The sequence below is a fragment of the Trichechus manatus genome, unplaced genomic scaffold (assembly GCF_000243295.1).
Source record: "Trichechus manatus latirostris isolate Lorelei unplaced genomic scaffold, TriManLat1.0 scaffold00068, whole genome shotgun sequence".
In the NCBI taxonomy this organism is placed as follows: domain Eukaryota; kingdom Metazoa; phylum Chordata; class Mammalia; order Sirenia; family Trichechidae; genus Trichechus; species Trichechus manatus.
The window spans coordinates 4,615,464-4,637,155 of record NW_004444004.1 but is presented as its reverse complement, the minus strand read 5'-3'; the positions used below and the strand labels follow the sequence as shown (position 1 = coordinate 4,637,155).

Below are 21,692 nucleotides of genomic sequence, written 5' to 3'. Positions count from 1 at the left end.
ACAACCCCTCCTGAATATGCCATGGGTTTCCAGGTTTCCATCTGGTCCTTTACTACTCAAGACCCACAGATACCTCGAATAGTAAAAATAGTGCTTACCTTATAGGATTGCTACGATGATTAAATGACTGTTATGGATTGAATTATGTCCACCCAGAATATGTATCGTAAATCTTAACCTCTATGCTTGTGGTTATAATCCCATCTGGGAATGGGTTGCCTTTGTTATGTTAAGGAGGCAGGATTAGTGTAGGGTGTATCTTGAGTCACTCTCTTTTGAGATATAAAAGAGATTAAACGCAAGCCAGCAAAGAGAGACAGGGGAAGAGAGACGCCAAGTACATGAAGATCGTCCAGGAGCAGAAGCTCAGAAGAGACAAAGACCTTCCTCCAGAGCTAGCAGAGAGAGAAAGCCTTCCTCTAGAGCCACCGCCCTGAATTCGGACTTCTAGCTTCCTAAACTGTGAGAAATTTCTGTTTGTTAAAGCCACCCACTTGTGGTATTTCTGTTACAGTAGCACTAGATAACTAAGACAATGAGATAATACATGGAAATGTTTAGCACAGTGCCCAGTAAATAACAAGTTCTCAATAAATGTTAGCTATTATTACTGTTATTAATAGCATCAAAAGCACCAGCAACAATAATATTGAATACTTTAGGCAAGAAATGATGAAGGCCTGTAAAGAGACAGAGACATTGGGGAGTCCAGTGAGGGCAGAATTTGCCTATAACAGTTATGTTGGGACCTTGGAAGTATGGATTAACGCGTAGAGAAAGGCTCAGAGACTGGTACTTAGCCAGTGGTGGGTGGGGCAGGTTGCCTGGTCACGAGGCTGAAGCAGGTGATGCCTTGGGAGGTGGCCCCTCTCAAGGCAGGCCCCGTCACCAGGGCTCAATTCCCAGCTCTATTGATCAGGTAGGAATTGTCACTATGGCAGCATCTGGTTGCCTTACTCCACGTATTACTTAGGGAGGAGATGAAGGGCTCTCCAGCTGGCTATCTTGGAGGAATGCCAGAAGGGAATACCTGCCTGGCCTGGTTGAGGGGGAAGAAGGGGCAGCTGATAAAACCTTGTGCTGTATGGGGCCAGGATTCTGTGAGTGGTGCTAAGTGGGGCCTGCTTTATCCTCATTTTTGGCACTGTTTGAACCACTTTCAGACCCAGGGAATCAGCTGCTCTCCAGAAGCAGCCCATGTGACATTCTGTAGTGTTTTTACAGGAAGTTCTCTCAGTCTCAGGAGCTCATCTGGCAAAAAGGCCATCTCCTCTGCTTACCCCAAACAATGTACACCTCACAGGGATCAGCTAGCCTCTGTCGGAATGGAAGCTAGGCCTACAGGTGGCCCAGGCACTGAGAAGCCAGGGACCAAAAGACCCACAGGGTCACTGAGGACAGCAACTGACTGACAGTAACAATACTTTGTTGAGCACTTCTACTTATCAGGCAGTGTGTTGAGAACTTTGCAGGGATTGACTTGTTTATTTCTCAAAAAAAAAAAAAACACTAATATTATTATCTCCATTATACAGGTGAAGAATCTGAGGCTTAGAGAGGCTACCTAAGCGACTTGTCCAAAGTGCCTGAGCCAGGACTCAAACCTCTCCATAAAGCTTCATGCCCTCATAATAATAATAAAATAGTCACCATTTATTGAGCACTAACTATGGGCTAGGCACTTGGCATATATTCTCCTTGATTCCTTACAACTCTGTGCAGTAAGTACTATTATTAGTACTATTATTACTACTGTAATTTTATAGAGCTAAGGCAGTTAGGTGGTTAAGACACTTTCCAAGATCACTGTCTTAGTTATCTAGTGCTGCTATAACAGAAATACCACAAATGGGTGGCTTTAACAAACAGAAATGTATTTTCTTGCAGTTTATGTGGCTAGAAGTATGAATTCAGGGTGCCGGCTCTAGGGGAAGGCTTTCTCTCTCTGTCGACTCTGGAGGGAGGTCCTTGTCTCTTTTAGCTTCTCCTCCTGGGCGATCTTCATGTGGCTTTGGCATCTCTCTTACCCCATCTCTGCTTCTTTTGCTTGCTTGTTAAATCTCTTTTATATCTCAAAAGAGATCAAGTCAAAATACACCCTCCACTAATCTAGTCTCATTAACATAATAAAGACAACCCACTTCCAAATGAGATTATAACCACAGGCACAGAGGTTAACATTTACAACCCTTATTTTGGGGGGACACAATTCAATCCATAACAATCACATAGCTAGTAGGATGTAGAGTGGGGACTTGAACTTAGGCAGATGACTCTAGCTCCCATCCTTTTAAGCTTTACGCTACTTTCTTCCTCCAAAACAGCTCTTCTGCAGGACAAAACTGAAGATAGCCACAATCATATATCTTGGACTACTTTCCTTTCAAAGTACTCTGTTATCAACTACCTGATTGCTCTAATATCTCTGTGGAGAAGGGAGAATCGGGATCATTACAGATGGAGGAACTCCGGTCTAGAGAAGCAAAGTAACTTCCCCAGCATTAGACATGGAGTAAACGATTGAGGCCTTATAAAAACTTGGTTTCTTGATGCCTATTGACTACCATTATTGGAAATGACAATAAAGACAGACACTGCAGAAACTGGCTCGAAGTCCTCATCTGAGTACTCCAACTCAAAATGGATTTTTGGAGAAATTCTTGCCAGTACAAGAAATTTCCAGGAAAGCGCCAAGAAAAAGAAAGCAAATGGTTTTTGTGCAGCAAAATGAAATTGCCTCATGCCTGGCACTTGTGTCAAAATGAAAAGATGCGATCCTTCAAAGGGGGCATTAGGTTAGGGTAAGGACGAACGTGGTCCCGTAGGTATATTCTGGAAATCGCTATGCATGGTTTTGCTGTGCTCACGAGAGCGAGTCATATCAATCCTAGTTAAATGAGTTTGTATTGGTGGATGCCAAATATCCCTTGTTGCATGCTGCAAGTTTGATAATCAGAATTAGGCAGGAAGAACCCTACTGAGCTGGAAACCCAAAAATCCAAGCCAACGAGACTGCTGTTCACTCTATTTTGGGCCTTCCCTCTGGTTGTGTTCTGCCACCCAGTACCCCATTACCTTTGAACATCCAGGAAGTCACTCCCTACCTCCCAGAGGTCATCTCTACCTCTGGCACCAGCCTCCTGATGGGAGTAGGAAGATGGAAACAAAAAATGTATTTCCACATACACATGATCTATGAAATTAACAATAGTCACAGGAGTCTCAGGAATTTACCTCAGTGCCAATGTTTACAAATGTACTTAGCTATCAATTCTCAAGAATAATAACCAGTCCTCTAGCCCCATCGCTACAATGATACAAATAACCCTGACAATATTATGCTGCCATTCAAATGCCTCTCCTTTTCTCCTGGTGTTTAAAAGGGTTGCTATGAGTTGGAATCGACTGGACGGCAACAGGTTTGTGGTTTAAAGTTACCTCAGGGCTCAGAATCTTCAGACTCAAGAATTTATCTGTTGCTTCATACAATCCCCCTTGGCATAATACAGCCTTATTACCATGGGGAGTTCTTAATAGCAGAACATTATGTTTAACCATTCAGGCCCCACAATCAGAACGACCCACTCTGCCACTCACCAGCTGAGTGAGCTTGTGCAAGTCACTTTAGCTGCTCTGAACCTTCTTTTCCTCTTCTGTAAAATGAGAATGCTAATAGAACCTACCTAACAGGGCTGTGGAGTCCCTGGATGGTGCAAATGGTTACTGTGCTCAGTTGCTGACTGAAAGGGTGAAGGTTTGAGTCTACCCAGAGGTGCCACAGAAGAAAGGCCTAGCAATCTACTTCCAAAAAAAATCAGCCATTGAAAACTCTATGGAGGACAGTTCAACCCTGACACACATGGGATCACCATTAGGCAAAACTGACTCAAAAGCAACTGGTTTTAACAGGATTGTGGAGGGAATTAACTGAGATCATGCATGTAAAGAGAGTAGTGCAGTGCCTGGCACACAACAAATGTTCAGTAAATGGTTGTTGTTGTTGTTAGCTGTCATGGAGTTGGCTCCAGACTAACGGTGACCCCATGCACAATGGAGCGAAACACTTTCCAGTCCTGCACCATCCCCATGATCCATTGTGCGTCCAACCATTGTGATCCACAGGGTTCTCACTGGCAGATTTTCAGTAGATCGCCAGGCCTTTTTTCCTTGTCTGTGTTAGTCCAGAAGCTTCCTTGAAATATGTTCAGTATCATAGAAACACACAAGCCCTCACTGACAGATGGGTGGTGGCTGCGTGTGAGGTGAAAATTCCACCACTGCCCCCTCAGTAAATAGAAACTATATATAAAAAGGAAGATTTGGATTCTCTGAAAGTTTGCCTTTGGAGAAGCATTTCATGAGCTCCAACTTCTCCTGGTAAGAAGTGAAGGGCTGAAGGTTGGAACACAAGAACATAACTGGAGCACAGGGGTGTACCATGGTGCTGACTCCTTTCCTTCTCACATTTAGAGGGCAGCACGGTATTGAGAGAGTACCTGTAACTAAAGGAAATAAAATCAGTGATGTGATGAAGGGAGGGGGTGATGAGTGGGGAGAAGGTATTTAAAGTAGGTGGTTTTAGGAATGGGGGAAAGAAAGGTCAAAATATAAGAGGTCAGGGTTTTGAAATTCCATGAAGCAGGAGAAACCCACTGCAACATTGAGTTTAATGAAGGGTAGGGAAACAAAAGTTGAAAAAGCCAAAGAAGGGATAGAAACTTTAAATGGGGTTCAAATACAAATATGGGCCAAAAGGGTTTAGGAGTTCTGGAAACCACTTGGTCCCTTCTCAGGAATGCTTTGACTGAAGGTTTTGTGCCAAAGGACCTGAAATATACTCATTATTGAATAACTGGTTAGTTTGTTCATCCAATCTTATTCTTACTAAAAAGAACATTCTGCTCTCCACTCACCTCTACAGAAACGAGCCCCCGGGAACTAGGTCAAAAACCAGCCTCCCCAAGCATGGTCTCATGTCACAGGTTTCTAAGTCAGAGGTACTGGGAGACCTGGACTTTCTCACTTTAGAAGACGGTTTCATTCCCTTAGGGCAGAAAGCCCAAGGGATCTTGCCTTTTGAAAGTTGTCTTGCAGAGGGAGTTATAATCTTCTCCAAATCATCTAAGAAGCTGGTTAACAGATTTCTTGAGTCCACCCTTGAAGTTTCAGATTCAGTTGGTTGAGGCGGGCCTTCCAACATATTTCTTAAAGGTGGCCCAAGTCTTTCTGCCGCACAGAAAGCTGTGACTTAGGAGACAAGAATGTTTTGTTTAAATGGAAGGAACTATAATATAGATCACTTATTACTAACAAAGCCCTTGTTTTATATGTGAGGAATCCAATGCTCAGAGACAATTTAGAACTTGCTCAAGGTCACACAGCTAATCAGTAACGAAACCAGAATCAGAACCCAGGTCTCCTGCCTCCCAAATCACTGTAAGCTCCATTTACCGACTCTCTTTGCCTCTTTCTTAATGAGATTTTCCTTTCTGCGTTAAGTATGGAGACAGATGTCCCCTCCTGCTTCCAATCAGAGTTAAAAGCAATGTTACTTTTGTGGAATAATTCATTAGAAAACAAAACATGACACAATCCCCAGTCCTACTGCGAGTACTAAACGTAGTTTTAAAGGAAAAGATGGTCTTTCCCCTTATGTTCATCCATAAATGAGGACTGTAACATATGATTTATGTGTACAGACCATATTTGTGGCTATAATGTCTCAGTTTTAAATTATTCAGCATTGAAGAAGAGACACCCTCACTTTAAAATGAGACAGTCATTCGTTAGCTTAACAATTAAAGCCATTGTTTGTTTCTTTTTTCAAGGCAGGAAAGATTAACAATTATATTATCTGACCATCAGTTCCCCTGTGTACTATCCTTACTCTAGTCCAAACCCTTAAAAGGAAAAAAAAACAAAAACAAATATTAGATAGGATCTAAAGCCATTTGCCAAATACCAAGATTTTGAGGTAAGTGGGAAACCACAAGTCATAATTGTCAATGGTTCAAATAATCCAAATTATTCCTTTGGGGACAATAACCCACCCATCTTCTGGCAGTTCAAAAGCATCCCAAGGGTGGGCGGTTGTAAGTACCACACTAGGTAAAGTGGACAATGGGTGAGTACAAAGGTCATTCTTAAATCTATCAAATTAGGAAGCTGCAATTTAAAGGCACCTATGTCCATTCCTAGAGAAGTTGTCCAATTTCTAGCTAGCAAATGTTACAGGGTACGTCGGGAGACTTTTCCAGCAATATCCAACTTTCAGAGCATTTATCCTTTCCGGGTATGTCTTCCCTATCTGTAAAATGGTTAAGCAACAGCTGTCACCACTCTTTCATGCTCCCCCCACTGCTATGATACCCCCTCAAGAGATTTTAACGTTGCTGTTGTCGGCTCTTCAGACTAAAGATAATTCTTAAGCCACATAACAACCACTCTGATTTCCATCTTCTCCTAATCCATAGACTCTACCCTTGGCCTAATGCAAACACCAAAATCCCCTTAACTGTATCTGGATATTGACAAAAAAGAGACACAAAAAGATGAAGCAAGCCCAGGCGGAGTGAGGGAAAAGCTACACCTGTACCTGTTTGCCACTATTCCCTTCGCAGAGGGTGACATCACTGTTTATTTCTGCTAGAATAACTTCTCTTGGGACGGCCTCAAACTTGTCCTCTTTGCAAGAAGCCAAGTTTGAATAGAAGCTGATTCTACTCAGCACTCAGCCTCTGCAAAATTCTGGAACCAATCTGGCTGACCTTAAAGGTCAGTGAAGATGCAGCAGTAGCTTTTTTCTAAGTGTCTTACAAAGTAGATCCCTAAAGCAAGCCCATCGTTGCCTGTTGCTGCAGCTGCTGCCAGCAAAGATGACCCTAAATGGCCACTCATTTCACAGTAAATTTAGAAGGACTTGATGTTGGAAAATGCTTTAGACACAGTTCTAGTTGGAAATAAATTAAAAAGCATGTTTGCCTAAATAATTGAAGGTGAAACATGTATTACATGTGTTCCAAGTGCAGTTAGAGATTTCTGCTCCAAGCCTATTGCAGTGTCAACTATGAATTCCCACCTAGCACTTGATTGAAGAACCAAAACTTGAATTATCAGAGAACATCAAAAGGAAGGGCAAAACGTACGTTCATACACTGTGGTTAGAGTGTAAATTGGTAGAAATATTTTTGAGGGCAACTGACAATATCCAGAAAAAATTAACGGAACAAATCCAGTTCCAGCAATTTATCTTAAGAAAATAATACACCAGTTGCACAGAATATAGTACAAGGATGCTCACGGTGGCATTGTTTGAGTGCTCATCAAGGAATAAACTGACAATTAGGATTTTTTAAAATTTAAACATTTCTGTACAGCAAAAGACACCAAAATCAAAGTTTAAAAGACAACTCGTTAATACATTTTCAACATATGTACCAGCTACATAGTTACTATCCAAAATATATAAAGAGATCCTGGTGATCAAAATGGGAGAGAACAACTCAACAGAAAAACAGGCAAAGGATATGAAATGGCAACACAGAAGAATAAATACAGATGGCCAATAAACACATGACAAGATGTTTAACTGTGCTAGTGATTAAAGACATACAAAGAAAAAAAAAAGACTTTTTTCACTACCACATCGTCAAAAAAAATCATCAATAATACCTGAAATTGGTGAGAAAGAATGTGGAGAAACGGCCATTGTTGGTGGGAATGTAAATTGCTACAGCTTTTCTGGAGGGCAATTTAGCAGGGAACTGACTCCACAGCAATGGGTTTTTATTAAAATTAAAGATGTGATAGCCAAACTCTTTACACCAGCAATTTCACTATTGAGTTTATGCTACAGAAATGTTCATGATAAGTTGGCAGAGCTGCATGCAAAAGGAACTATGTTGCAGCAATATTCAAAGTGGTAAAAACTGGAAATAATCTAAAAATTGGATGGAGTAAAAAATTGGTTGGAGTAAATTATGTCATGACCATATAATGGAATACTACACGGCCATTAAAAAGAATTAAATAATAAAGGTACACTGGCAGAAGACCTACAAGACACATACTTCTCTGAAAAGTATGGTGTAGAACAGTATGTGGAGCATTGGTCACATCTTTGATTATTTTATGCACATCAATACAGAATATTCATAGAGAAATGTAGAAAAGGATACATACCAAACTGTGAACCTAGTAGGGCATCAGTGTTGGAGAAGCCAAGGCCATTCCACCTCATTTTTATTTTTTACAAGAATGAGCATTTATTATTTTTATTATAAAAATGCTTTTTTTTAACAAGACGTGAGGCAAGTTGTGCCACTTCCCCAGTCCCTACTCCCAGCCTCTAAAGATGTCCTCTTCAAGGACATGGTGCTTCAGCAATTAAGACAACTTCTGAAACCCAGAGCCATGAGGTTTTGCTATCTAGAGGCTGAACTAGATTAAGAAATGCTGAAGAGAAGTGGAAGATTTATCGCCTTCTTTTGGAAGAGTTTTCATTTCACGCAGCGATGGTGTGATTCTGACGTCCTTTCTAGAATGATCGTCTCTCCCCTCTTTGCGAATCTCCTGCCATTCTTCCTGCCATGTCTCCCCACCCCATAAGGATGAGGGGAGGGGAAGAGGTTCACTCATTTCAATTCCTCTTCTTTTTTTACCTCAATTCCAGAATTCAAACCTATTCTTCTAGTCTAAAGGTAAGACAAAAAACCCATTGCTGTCGAGTGGATTCCGACTCGTAGCAACCCTATAGGACAGAGTAGAACTGCCCCAATAGGATTTCCAAAGAGCAGCTGGTAGATTCAAACTGCCAACCTTTTGGTTACCAGCTGAGCTCTTAACCACTATACCACCAGGGCTCCATTCTAAAGAAAGCTCACCCTGACTTCCCAGTTTATTTGGACAAGACCCATCTCGGTATTCCCAATTCCCTCCAAATTAAGGTTGACAATTCTGCCTTTGGAATCTTTAGTATTAAGGGATTATCTGCAAGTGACCCTAGGCTCTGCACCAACACTGATATCAAGTGGAGAAGCAGCCCTGGATCTAGACAGCCCTGAGATTACATGTACATGTTATTGAATGTGGGCCTTTCTCCGGGGAGTGCCTCAGTAGCATTCATCAGACTTTCAAGGAGGTCCTTGGTCCACAAAAAGGTAGAGGGATTGGAATGACTAAATCACCCATTAAGAACCTAGGGCAGAACACCCAGTCGTCGGGTTTCCAGCTGGCTGTTTGGCTCAGTAAGTCAGACAACCACACACTCAGGAGGAGTGGAGAGGGATAGAGAGAAGCAGCACAGCCTTTTAGGGATCCACTGTTCCTCTGCTAAAGCAGCCACAGGAGAACCCACACAGCTCAGGCCTGGACGTGACCTCCAAGTCCCACTGAACAAGTCAACCCACATTCTTCTGAACTACATAAGAAGGCAGCTAGGTCTAGTAGAAATAACACTGGGAGGCAGCAGATTTGTGTTTTAGCCTTTACTGTTACTTCCGTCATGTGGTAGCGTGTGACCTTATGCAATTCACTTCACTTCTCTGGTCCTTGTTTTCCTCAGGCAAACGGAAGGTTTGGATCAGATGAACTTCTAAAGGCACTTGCAGCTCCACCTTTCTATAAATCTCCCTGACTCGACAGGCATCTCCGCATCACTAAGCTCTCCAGAACAGAGAATGACTTCACTCTCACTTCCCCGTGTCATATAGACTTAAAGTCACACAATTCTCTCTAACCTGAATCATTCTACTGCAAATGAAGCTTGTTGCTTTCCTACGGAGGGAGAATGGCTGATCACCAACACACTGAGCACTCTAGAACCAGTAGCCCAGAATGCCTCCACATCAGTGTCTACCCCAAACCCAGTTTGCAATGATTATTAGCCATGAATTCTCAAGAGCTCCATTCTTCTTTCAAGGCAGCTTGTTAAAAAAAAAACAAAAAGGATCAAGGGTATTAGTGAGGAGTCAAAGGAAACAGCAATAGTTTCCTTTGACTAGTCAATAGTCATGGGAGTGCTACTTCCTTTGCCTTCAAATTTCCTTAAACATGGCCACACCTTCCCATTGATAAAATGGACCCCTGCACTTAGTGCTCAAGAAACCTAGGCTGCAAACAGGACTCCAGCCCAGATTGCGCCTTAAGGCCTCTGGAGATGAACCCTGCAACAGAGCCTCCAAGATGGCCCTTTAGCACTGCTTTGAAAAGATAACGAGTCTTAAGGATAAAAGCAACTCTCCAACTAAACTTAATTCCTGCCTCCAGGGTTCTCTGGTCAGCAGGGTGTGTTCAGATTGATGGGATTTTTCTTGGGACTGTACTGATGATACCTCTGGACCAGGAAATTAAAGGCCATGCTGAAATTTTCAGGATGTGAAAGGAAATAAGCTGAGAGCTGAGTCACTCAAGGTTGAATGAGGATAGGTCTTTGCAGTCAAAGCAGAGCAGAGAACTGAGGCAGCCCGCCCAACAACACAGCAGAAAACAGGATTTAGGCTGGAGTTATCAAGATAATTGCCTTAATTCTCCACTTCCCTTTCATGATAACCTTGAGTTTATATACAGCCTTCTTCTAAGGAGTTCAAAATACTTGCAGAGATATTATCTTAGTTGTCATCACACCATCACTTCAGTGAGAGCAATGATTACTATCAGCTTCATCTTACACACGGGGGAAGAAAAGGCGAGGGGTGAAGCAAGTCATCCAAGTTTACCCAGCAAGATACTTACAGTTTCCAACCTCAGAGGGATATGCTCTGCCCAGCACTGCCCAAAGTACGTTCCTCACAACACCAGGCCAACCAACGGGCTTGTTGGAACACCAGGCTCTGCAGGCAAATACATCTGGGAAATGCTGCCTATTTTATTCTCCTGGAGAGTCACAATATGCAATAGCCTAGTAAAGGCTTTTAGAAACCCTGCAGTAAACAAACCTGTTTCTGTTCAAGCAAGAATTTCTCAAACTTACCTTGACCACAAAACCCTTTAAAATGTGTGTGTATGTTTAACATCTACTAAGATCCTGTGGAACTAGCCTTCTTTGGAACTCACATTGGGAAGCACTGGCCTAGCCACTGGATTGCACTGAGTATCCACAGAGAAAACAGATCAATTTTATTGGAGTTCGAGCCCCATGGGGGACATTTCTTAGGGATATTGCCTTAAGCCTTCTGGTATTGAGAGCCAGTGAACAAAGGACCTTGATGAGCCCAAAGGAACTGGGCCATCATCTCCTCTACAGCAGTGCATACAATAGACTAGGAGGATGTCAATTCAAGCCCACCCACTTCTGCCGGCATTCCTTTCAAATAGAACCCAGGGCTATTTTTGGTCTTCATTTAAGGGGGGAGGTGCTCATGATGCTGGTTCAGGCCCTCAGAGCCCACACTCTTAACTAGCATAATTTTGTGCCCACCATGCACTTCCAGTAGAAATCATCAATCTCTTAGGCTTATTTCCAATGCCATTCATCAGCCTATCCAATAAGCAACAACACAACACAACAGGAGACTCAGAACATGCCCCTGTTCTGGCTATTTGCATGGGCGTTACAGTACTCATTATATATCCATTTCAAAAATAACATACAGCACAGAAATCTTGTGCTATTGTTAATTACCACTGACACTACTGAAAGTACCTAAAATGTAGAAAGTCCCTGAAGACCCTGTCCTGATTAATTTTTATTTCATATACAATTCAAATGACAAAAGATCATAGCTCATGTATTTCATCTTTATTACTACCATTTTCATGTTTTCTTTTAACATCCGCAGCATAAGGGAAATGCCTGCACTCGAATGGATAACTTTCTGTGCAAAAAGTAAATGTAATGCAGGTACACCTCTCTTTATCTGTCCGTTGGCTAAGTGAAAAATTCTCTATAAATGGATTTTTGGTAACAAGATTCACTGTAAAGGTCAAAGAGACTCTGTTATTTAAGATGACCTGATTATGAATCCCTTTGTAAAGCAATAAATTCTGCAATGTGGATACTCTCCAACCAGTTCATTTGCCTTGTAAATTCATTTATATATATCAGATTTACTTAAGGCAAGATACACTAATATTAATAAATAAGTCAGATGTTTCTAAAGATGGGGACATGTTCTGATCCTTATCGATCTGCAATACTAGCTCCTTTTGAATTCACCATTAACCACCACCCCAGTTCAGGGAGACTCACAAGTTTGTTGAGAATTTAACAACAGTAACATTTCTGAGGATTCCCTGCAGTCTTACTCAAACTATAGCCCCTCTGCCTTTATACATGCTGTTCCTTCCACTTAGGATATCATTTCCGACTTAGCCACCTGGAGAATTCATTCTTCAAGCCCCGACTCAAATGTCACCTTCCCTGTGAAGCCTTTCTTGATCATACTTCTCATCCCCAGACAGGCACCCCTCTTCTGTTCCCACACAGGACCTTGCCTGTCCCTTATCATGCTCTACTGTAATTGTCTGTTTACACTCTCTAGCTCGCCTACCAGACTGTGCACTCCCTGAGATCTGAAATGATGTGTTATTCATTTCCCTACTTTCAGTGGAGCCCTGGTGGCGCAGTGTTAAGAGATCGACTGCTAACCAAAAATTTTGGCAGTTCGAATCCACCAGCCGCTCCTTGGAAACCCTATGGGGCAGTTCTACTCTGTCCTGTGGGGTCACTATGAGTCGGAATTGACTTGATGGTAATGGGTTTTTTGTCATTGTTATACTTCTGATACCTAACATTACTACTGACATATAGCAAGTGTTCAATAAATGTTGATTATTTGACTTGAGTGAATGATCACTACCCTTAACTGTACATTGTTGGACCCTGCAAAACAATGCTTTATTAAAACCACACAAAAAATAAAGTTAAAGAGAAGGTTTAGCAGATTTGTTCATTTTTATTGATCTCTTCTTTCTTTGATTTAAAAAAATAACCATACCAGTTCATATCTTATGGCTCAAGAAAAAAAAAAATTCTAAACCAAATTCATCACTAACACATGAATGCATCTAGTATGTTCCTTTTTCTTTAAACATACAGCTAAATTCTAGCACACCACTAACATCACTGCAGTAAGGAAGACATGAGGATCCACTAATTAAAAGGGAGGAGGCACTGCAGGGATCACCGTAAGAGCTTTGGCTCCTCATTGGCTGAGACAGAGAAACCGACTAAGAAAGTTGGGCATCTTTAGAGGAACAATAAGATGTCTAGTAGGGCTTGGTCAATCGGGCTCAAAATCTCAAGTCCAGATAGTCCCAAACTACTGCCCCAGCTGGGGGGATTTCCATCACTTTGAAACCATCACTACTCTTCCAATGTGGGCAGAACAGGTTGGACCTGATCCACCTGCGTGTTGCTGCAGTCTGGCTTGGCATGGGATGAGACCCAAGGACATGTAATGCCAAGAGCAGCCCAGCCCCATGGCGCAGACACACACACACACACACACACACACACACACACACCACACTCCAACTCACACTCACTGAATCCCACACAAAACCCGCATCATCTCCCAGGCACACACCACTGCATTCCTGTGTGCCCAGTCACACACAGGGAGTGCCCCCTCACATTTTCTCAGTCCCCTAGTTGGCCCGGCCCACACCCCACAGCGCCCGCCAACTACAGCCTAGCCTGGAGCCGGAGGCTGGTGAGGAATGGTTTTTGTTGTGTGTAACAAAGCCCCATGCACCCAGGTGCCCCGCTCGATCAGCTCCATCCATCTCTCCCCACCCCCATCCATGAGCTCCCAGAACAAGAGAAAGCTCAGCCCAGGGAAGTGGATGCGGGGTGTGGGGGCGCAAAGAAAGAGAGCTCTGGGGTGGGCGGGGGCAGGAGTCCGGACAGCTTCAGTGCTCTCTCGCCATGAATCGAGAGGGACCGCGAACCAGCGAAAAGACCGAGCTACCTCCCTACCCCATCGCCCCCCATCTATTCATAGAGCGAGACCAAAAACTGAGAAATAATCTGCCCTCCCGTCCGCCCTGTGTCCTCCCAGCGGCTCTCGGAGCCAGCAGCGCTCCAGTAGCCCGCAACAAAGCGCCCCCCGCACAGACCTGTTTCAGCCTCTTCGCGGCCCGGGCGAAGGGGAGCCACTGCCGAGGGTTCTGCCCGTCGCCGCCGGACAGGAGGAGCCTGGGAGGGGAGGAGGAGCAGGAACTGGGGGAGGAAGGCGGACGAGAGGGGATAGGAGGCACAGCAGCAGCGACGGTGGCGGTGGCGGTGGCGGTGGCGGGAGGAGGAGGAAGAGAAGGTGGAGGAGGAGGATGCTCTGGCGAGCGGCAGGGCTGGGTGCGCGGGGCGTGGACTCACGTGCGCCCCATGGCCCGGGGATGCGCGCGCGTCTGGGTGTGTGAGAGCATCTGGGTGTATTTTGACTGTGATTATTCCAGTTCCGACCTAGTCTGGGACTTGTGGTTCCTGCAGCCAGGCGGAAGTGAAACCCTTTCAGTCTCTCTAGCTTGACTGTGCCGGCTTGGGAGGGGGGGAAGCGGGGAGGGCAGGGAGAAGGGGTCTAGTACCAGGGCACCTGGGCCGCCGTTAATGTCCGCACGCCTTCCTTCAATAGTCTTTCTGGGCACTGGTAGCTTGCTTTTTCACATATGTCTCTGGAAAGCCTGTAGCCAAGGAGAGAAAAGAAAGAGACCAAGGACACTCTCCATCATCACCGCATTGTATTGAGTTTGGGCTCACACTGTGCTAGGCGCTGTCTGGACTACCCAGAAGGCAATTTCTGTTCTAACTTGGGATTGACTTTCACGAGTTGGGATGCCCACATCTTCATACAGGATCTATATCTCTCCTTTTCTCCTGTCTCTTGTTCCGCTGCAATATTTCAGTGCTTGTAACCAAGGTGGCATTCAATCAATTCTCTACTTTTTGGTTTGCTGACCCAGCCAGCGTTATCCAGGTCCCTGTCCTCTCTGGTGTCAAGGGCCCACCTCATCCTCATGCCACTACTCCTCTAGAAGGAGGGTACTCAGTTGAGATGAGAATCAAGACTGGTTTCCTGAAGGTCAGAAGGTTGAAGTTCATCACAGATCCAGCTGGACACCCAGTTTGGATCTGTACCCCTAAAACTTAGAAACCAATTGTGAGAGGCACAACTTTTCCCCATGGTTCAATCTTTGGTGTACCTCTTCCTTGGGACACTGCTTCAAGTCTCCTTCTTCCTGCTGTTGACCTTTTGAACATTTTGCTTCATCTCCTCTAATGGTCAAGTAAAGAATAATATTCTCTTATGTTTGTAGAGCACTTTGGGATTTACAAAACACTTCCTAATAACAGGTTCCCTACCATAGCATCTCTGTAAGTCAGGCAGTATTGCCATTTTATAGATGAGGACACTGACATTCAGCAAGGTTAAGTGTATTTGCCTAACATTACAGGTTAATAAGTGGCAGATCCAGAATTGGGACCCAGGTCCTCTGATTCCCAGGCCAAAGTTTCTGTTTTAAATTATATCTTGGAAAGAAATTTCAAATTCATGTGCTGATATCCATGTTAAAGGGTTTAGTGAGGGAAGAAGTTGAAATTATTAACTAAAATGAGGTTTTAAAAAATACGTATATTCAGTTAAGTTGATAGGTTCAGGTGCTACCCACAAGTTAGTGGGCAAGAAAGAGTTAAAGACTTTTCGGCCTCAATACCCGGACAGCAGTCATAATTATTCCTTTGATTTTGCTACCGGCTACTGTAAGAACAATTGGAAATGAAAGTGCAGAAAGGACAACAGGAAGAGGATATATCTGAATTTTCTGGGGTGACAATTTTGTAGTGGCTCATCCACGAGCTAGATTTGCCCTCCCTAAATCATGAGAATGATCATTGTTTGCCACCAAGGGAAGAAACCTGTCTCCCACATGACAGCCTGGCCAGCCCCAAAAGTGTGCAGGTGGATATCAAGCCTGAGAGGCAGACGAGTGCAGTGGGCAAAAGCTCAGCTCTGAAGCCAGACAGCCCTAGCTGGAAAACCTTGAAGAGTGACTCAATATCAGCAATCCATCTGTGAAATGGGTATAGAGATGTGAGGATGAAATGGAGTGATTCAAGTGTCTGAGACATAGCAAGACTCAATAAATTATGAGTATTATTATTAGAGAAAAGAAAAGCAGCAACCACATTAATAAGCCTTTCTTCTGATACAGGCAGAAATTTTGTGTTACTAGTAGTATCTCAACTGCTTTTCTCCAGAACAGAAAAGATCAAGTGCTGGTGATAGGAGATAGGCATGATAAACAAACAAGTAGACATGAGGGATTCTCTGCAACTACTGAGGACCAGTGTGGAGCTGAGAAGAGAAGAGGACCAGAAGAAGACGATGAAAAGAGGACACTTAGGTCTGGACAGGGGACCGTGACCCAGATTCTTGCCATTCTTGGTTATTGTGATTGACTGGGAGTATATGCCTGTTAACGGTTTTGTAACAATGTACATGGTTTACTCAAAGGGATGTTTTGGCTCTTCTAAACAAATTCTTGTTTATCAAAAGACCTAATAAAGAAGTCCATTCAGAGACTATCAGAAATACCTGAATCTGACATTCAGCCAGGGACTCCCTGTTCCAGATCTGGTACCCAAATACAGACTATTCTTGTTTGAGCCTTGCCAAGCACAGAGGTTGAGTCATAACAACGCTCAGAGCCAAGCTGCAGAAAAATTGTGAAGGAGGTCAAATCTGTCTCTGACACCCTTCCAGTCTCTCTATGTTGTACCTTTCCTTCCCACTTCCAAACTCTGGACATCAAAACCCCTGCCTTTCCCAATCAGCAAAAAGTGACCTGAGTAACTCATTCACAATGAAGTGGCAGTGCTTCACATACTTCTTAAAAAGGAAGACTAGCAGGAGGAAGCATTGCTAATCCCAATGAAATGGTCCACTAATTGTAGGAGTTCAGGCATTGTGGATGGGAGAAATAGCTTGGGCACCCTCAAATCACATTAGGTATGAGACTCCCCAAGAATAAGATCAGACACTGGAAATTCTGATTCGAACATAACGGAAACCCAGAACTGCAAGAGGCAATAGTTATTATCTCCAGTCTAAACTCTTTGTTTCACAGGTGATTTAACAATGGCTCAGAAAGATTAAGTAACTTTCCCAAGACTACTTAGCTCCTAAGAAGGAGAGCCATGACTTGAATTCCAAGCACAGAGCCCTTTTCATTACACTGTCCTATTCCATCAGCTGAGACGAAAACCAGGAGCATGGACTTAGAACTGATATTTGAGACTTTATTCCAGGTACACAGAGGTGGCATGAAAATAAGAATGGAGGCAAGAAAGAAAGGTGCAATCCTCTTCTTCGCTTCCTTTAGCTATCTCTTCACAAGTCATTTTTCTGCAATAGCTTCATCCAGAGGCCATTTCAAACAAAATTGACATGCAGAAGTTGTCTGTGTGATGCCATGCACCTCCAGATTGGAAATGGTATTAGAGGTATGAGACTAGGCTGAGAGTGGAGAGAGTCCAGGTCACTCCCTGATCCTGCATTTTTAGAATAAATCCCTGTTATGAGCGCATTATAATGAGCCTCTACTGAAAATAGAGCGCCAGGAAAGACTCTAGTTACTAAAAGTTTCCAGTTTGTTGGGTCCTGTTAATTAAAGCTTTACTATAATCTCAAAACACAACAAGGATTTAAAATAATCTGACCTTTAAAAGATAGAACATAAAACCTAACCCTATTTAATTTTTCATTCCTCTGTTTTATCACCATGTTTTCTGTCTAAGCTATTAATGGTTATTTGAGGTTAAAAAGTCACTGCAAGATTTATTATACTATTCCCTCTACTTATGTATATGTTTGAAAATTTCCATAATACAAGTGTGAAAAAAAAGACATGATCCCTGTCTTTTAGGAACTTGAAGGAACTCAGTGTTAGCTTGGTCATGAATTTCAATTGCTGCTATATGTAAAATAATATAACCTTCCAGGAGGGCTAGGTGGCAACGTATATCAAAATAATATTTAAAAACTAAGTGTGGAAAAAAGTTTCCCCAGGAAATCTCCAGTACTTCATAGTTGAAAAAATAATCAGGATACCTCATTTTCCCTCTTCATCAGGTAAGTTATTTCTATGCACAAGTACTTTGACTATTCCAGGACCCAGTTTTTCGATCTGAAAAAATGGTGTAAAAAATTTTTTTAAACATGTCACCTTGACAAACTGGGAAAGATGACAGGCTTGTAGGAACAGTGCAACATAAACAGTGGTTTTCAGATTTCTATGCTGGAGGCAATACATGGTGAATGTGAGTGACTCCTTTGAAAGTTGCATTATAAAATAAATGGAAAATGATCATCAACCTCACACTTTTTCATGTATGCATGCTAAAATAGCAAAAGGTAATCACCAAAAATTAGACATGAAATATATAACTTCCCAATAAGAAGAGGGGAAAATGGGATGAAAAAAGAAAGAAAAGACTCAATTCAAAAGAAGTCAAAAGAAGAGGAGGGAAAAAAAAAACCAGAAAAGTGGACAAATAAAAAGCACATGATAAGAGGGTAGAAATAAATCCAAATACATCAGTAATCACTATAAATGTAAATGGACTAAAGTCCTCAGTTAAAAGGTCAAAGATGGTCAGAATGAATAAAGAACAAAATCCAGTTATAAACTGTTTAGAAGAGAAAGACCTTCATTTATACTACAATGTAAGGACAGAGAAAGACTGAACATCAAAGGATGGGAAAAGTATTACCAGGCAAAAGCTAACCAAAAGAAAGGCAAGTAACTTTTTTTTAAATTGTGCTTTAAGTGAAAGTTTACAGTTCAACTCAGTTTCTAATACAAAAATTTATACGCACATTGCTATGTGACCCTAGCTACTCTCCCTATAATGTGACAGCACATTCCTCCTTTCCACCTCCGATTTCCTGTGTCCATTCAACCAGGTCCTGTCCCTTTCTGCCTTCTCATCTTGCCTCCAGACAGAAGCTGCCCATTTAGTCTCATGCATCTACTTGAGCTAATAAGCACTGTCTTCACGAGTATCATTTTATGTCCCATAGTCCAGTCTAATCTTTGTCTGAAGAGTTGGCTTCGGGAATGGTGTGAGTAACTATTTTAATATCAGATTAAAAAACAACACACACACACTTTAAGGCAAAAACATTACTCGAGATAAAGAGAGTCACCTGATAATAAGAAAAAATAGCAAATTCACCAGAAGGATATAACAATTCTAAATGTGCAATCACCTATTAACATGGCCAATTTTTTTTTAAACAAAAGTTGACAGATCTACAAGGAGAACTTGATAAACCCACTAACACAGTGGAAGATTTTAGCACATCTTTCTCAATAATTGATAGATCAAGCAGAAAGAAAATCAGTAAGAATATAAAAAATTGGAACAGCATAATTAACAAGCTGGATACATATAGAAAATTTCAGCAAACAATTAGAAAATATATATATATTTTTCAAGCATATATGGAACATATAAAAATTTGACCATATGCTAGGCTATAAAGCTAGACTCATCAAATTTCAAAGATCTGATATCCTATCAGGCCACCTTCTGTAATTACAAAGCAATTAAGTTATAAATCAATCTAAAATATACACAGAAAAAATACAAATGTTTGGAAATTTAGAATACAGTATCAGACAACTTATAGGTAAAAGAAAAAAATCATAATAACAATTAGAAAATGCTTAGAACTGAAAAATAAGGAAAATATATCAAAACTTGTGGAAGTCATATATAGAGGAAAATAAATAGACTTAAAAGTTTTCACTAGAAAAGAAAGAAGGCTCAGAATTAATCAGCTAAACATTCAATTTAAGAAATTAGAGAAAGAATGTCAGAATAATTCCCAAGAAGGTAAAAGGAAGGAAATACTAAAGCTATGAGTAAGAGTCAATGAAATATAAACCCAATATATAGTAGAGAGTTTCAACAAAGCCCAAAGTTGTTTCTTAGAAATTACTAATAAAATAGACAAACCTCTGGCAAGATTAATCAAGGTAAAAACAGACAGGCAGCACAGATAAATATTTTGGAATAAAAAATTGGGAAATAATTATAGATCCTACAGAGATAATAATAAGATTGCAGTGCAGTGAATTGGCCCTTCTAGCCATGGTCTTATAACTCCCACAAAATGATTGGATGGAATGATGCAAATAAGGTGCTTGTGGCCCACCAAGGAGATTAGACAGTCTGCTAATTCAAATAAGGTTCATGGAACCCTTGTGGAGGTGGAACTATGCAAATATGGTGCATAGAACCCTTGTAGGGGATTGGTCAGTTTTGCCATCCTGCTAGGTTTAAAAAGAGCCAATCCCAGAGAGCGACAGGGGACCTCACTACCATCAAGAAGAAGAGCCGGGCTCACAGCCTATCCTTTGGACCCAGGGTTCCTGCACTGCACTGAGAACCTCCTAGACCCAGGAGACAGAATTGTAACATTGGAGACAGCACAAGACAGTGAGAAGTGGCAGCAAGCACAGCAGAGTCCAGCAGCAGAGAAACGGCAGCAGCAGAACCAGGAAACTGGCACGAGACTGCTGTAGTGGGTTTCCCAGTCCTTGGAATGAGGCAGCTACAGTGGGTGTGCCCACCCACAGAGCGAGAGAGCTGAGCACCTTTGGGCAGGAGGCTTCCTGGGAGAGTGAGGTGCCTCTGGGCACTTATCAGTGGTGCTAAAGAAAGAGCTATAACACTTGCCAAGCAGGGGCTGAGTCCAGACCTGAGCAGGGGCTGGGGCTGAGGCCCAGAGCGAGGGCTGAGGCTGAGAGTGAGAGGCCAGGCCTGAACAGGGTCCAGTGGCAGAGGTCTGCTTGCAGGCATGGCCAAAGAAGAAGCTATCCTGATCAAAAAACAGTATCCTGAGTTCTTGTTACTTCCAAGTTGATCCTGATCCCAAATTGTAACCCGTTACTTCCCTAATAAACTCTGTAATCATAAGTACTGTCTCTGAGTTCTGTGTGGCCTTTGCAACAAATTATCGAACCCAGCAGAGAAGTAGAGAGTGCCATGGGAGGGACGGTTGGTGTCAGAATTTGTAAAAAGTTTGGAAAGTGGAGGTATGTCTGACCTCCACATCATGGGAATCAGCTTTGGGCTAATGCTGTTGATGGTGATTATTCTCCCCCCTCGTGAAGTTAGACAAAGTGGTCTGATGCCACCATTTCACAAAGATAATATAATGAACTTTATGCCAATACATTTGAAAACTTGGATTTAAATAATGGATACTTTCTTAGAAAAATACAACTTACTAGAAGTGACTTAAGAAAAAATAGATAACTCAAATAGTCCTATAACCATTAAAGAAAATGAATCAGTAGTTAAAATTATTCCCATAAAGAAAATACCAGATCCTCAGTGTGAGACAAGCTAGTTCTACCCAACATTCAAATAAAATAACATTCCAATCTTACCCAAACTCTTTTAGATGAAAGGAAAAGCAACAACACTTTCTGAGCCGTTGTGGTAACAAAACCTGACTAGGACTCTATGAGAAAGGAAAGTTACAAGCTAATCTCACTCATGGTTATAGATGTAAAAACTATGAAAAAAACTAACAAACTAAATCCAGCAATGTTTAAAAAAGATAATACACAGTTACCAAGTTGCGTTTATCCCAGGAATGCAAGGTTGGTTTTAAGAATCAATTAATGTAACTCATCATAGGGACAGGTTAAAGAAGGAAAAAAAACATGATTGCCTACTA

General features: G+C 42.1%; 1 protein-coding gene across 1 annotated transcript in view; it reads right to left on the bottom strand.

Moving 5' to 3' along the window:
• The window catches only part of PAK3 (p21 (RAC1) activated kinase 3), a 339,855-nt gene extending 325,424 nt beyond the window's left edge, over nt 1–14,431 (bottom strand). The window contains exon 1 of the mRNA XM_004379776.2: nt 14,059–14,431. The gene's annotated coding sequence lies outside the window, so the exon portion shown is untranslated. The remainder of the gene's footprint in view (nt 1–14,058) is intronic.
• Nucleotides 14,432–21,692: the final 7,261 nt, after the last annotated feature.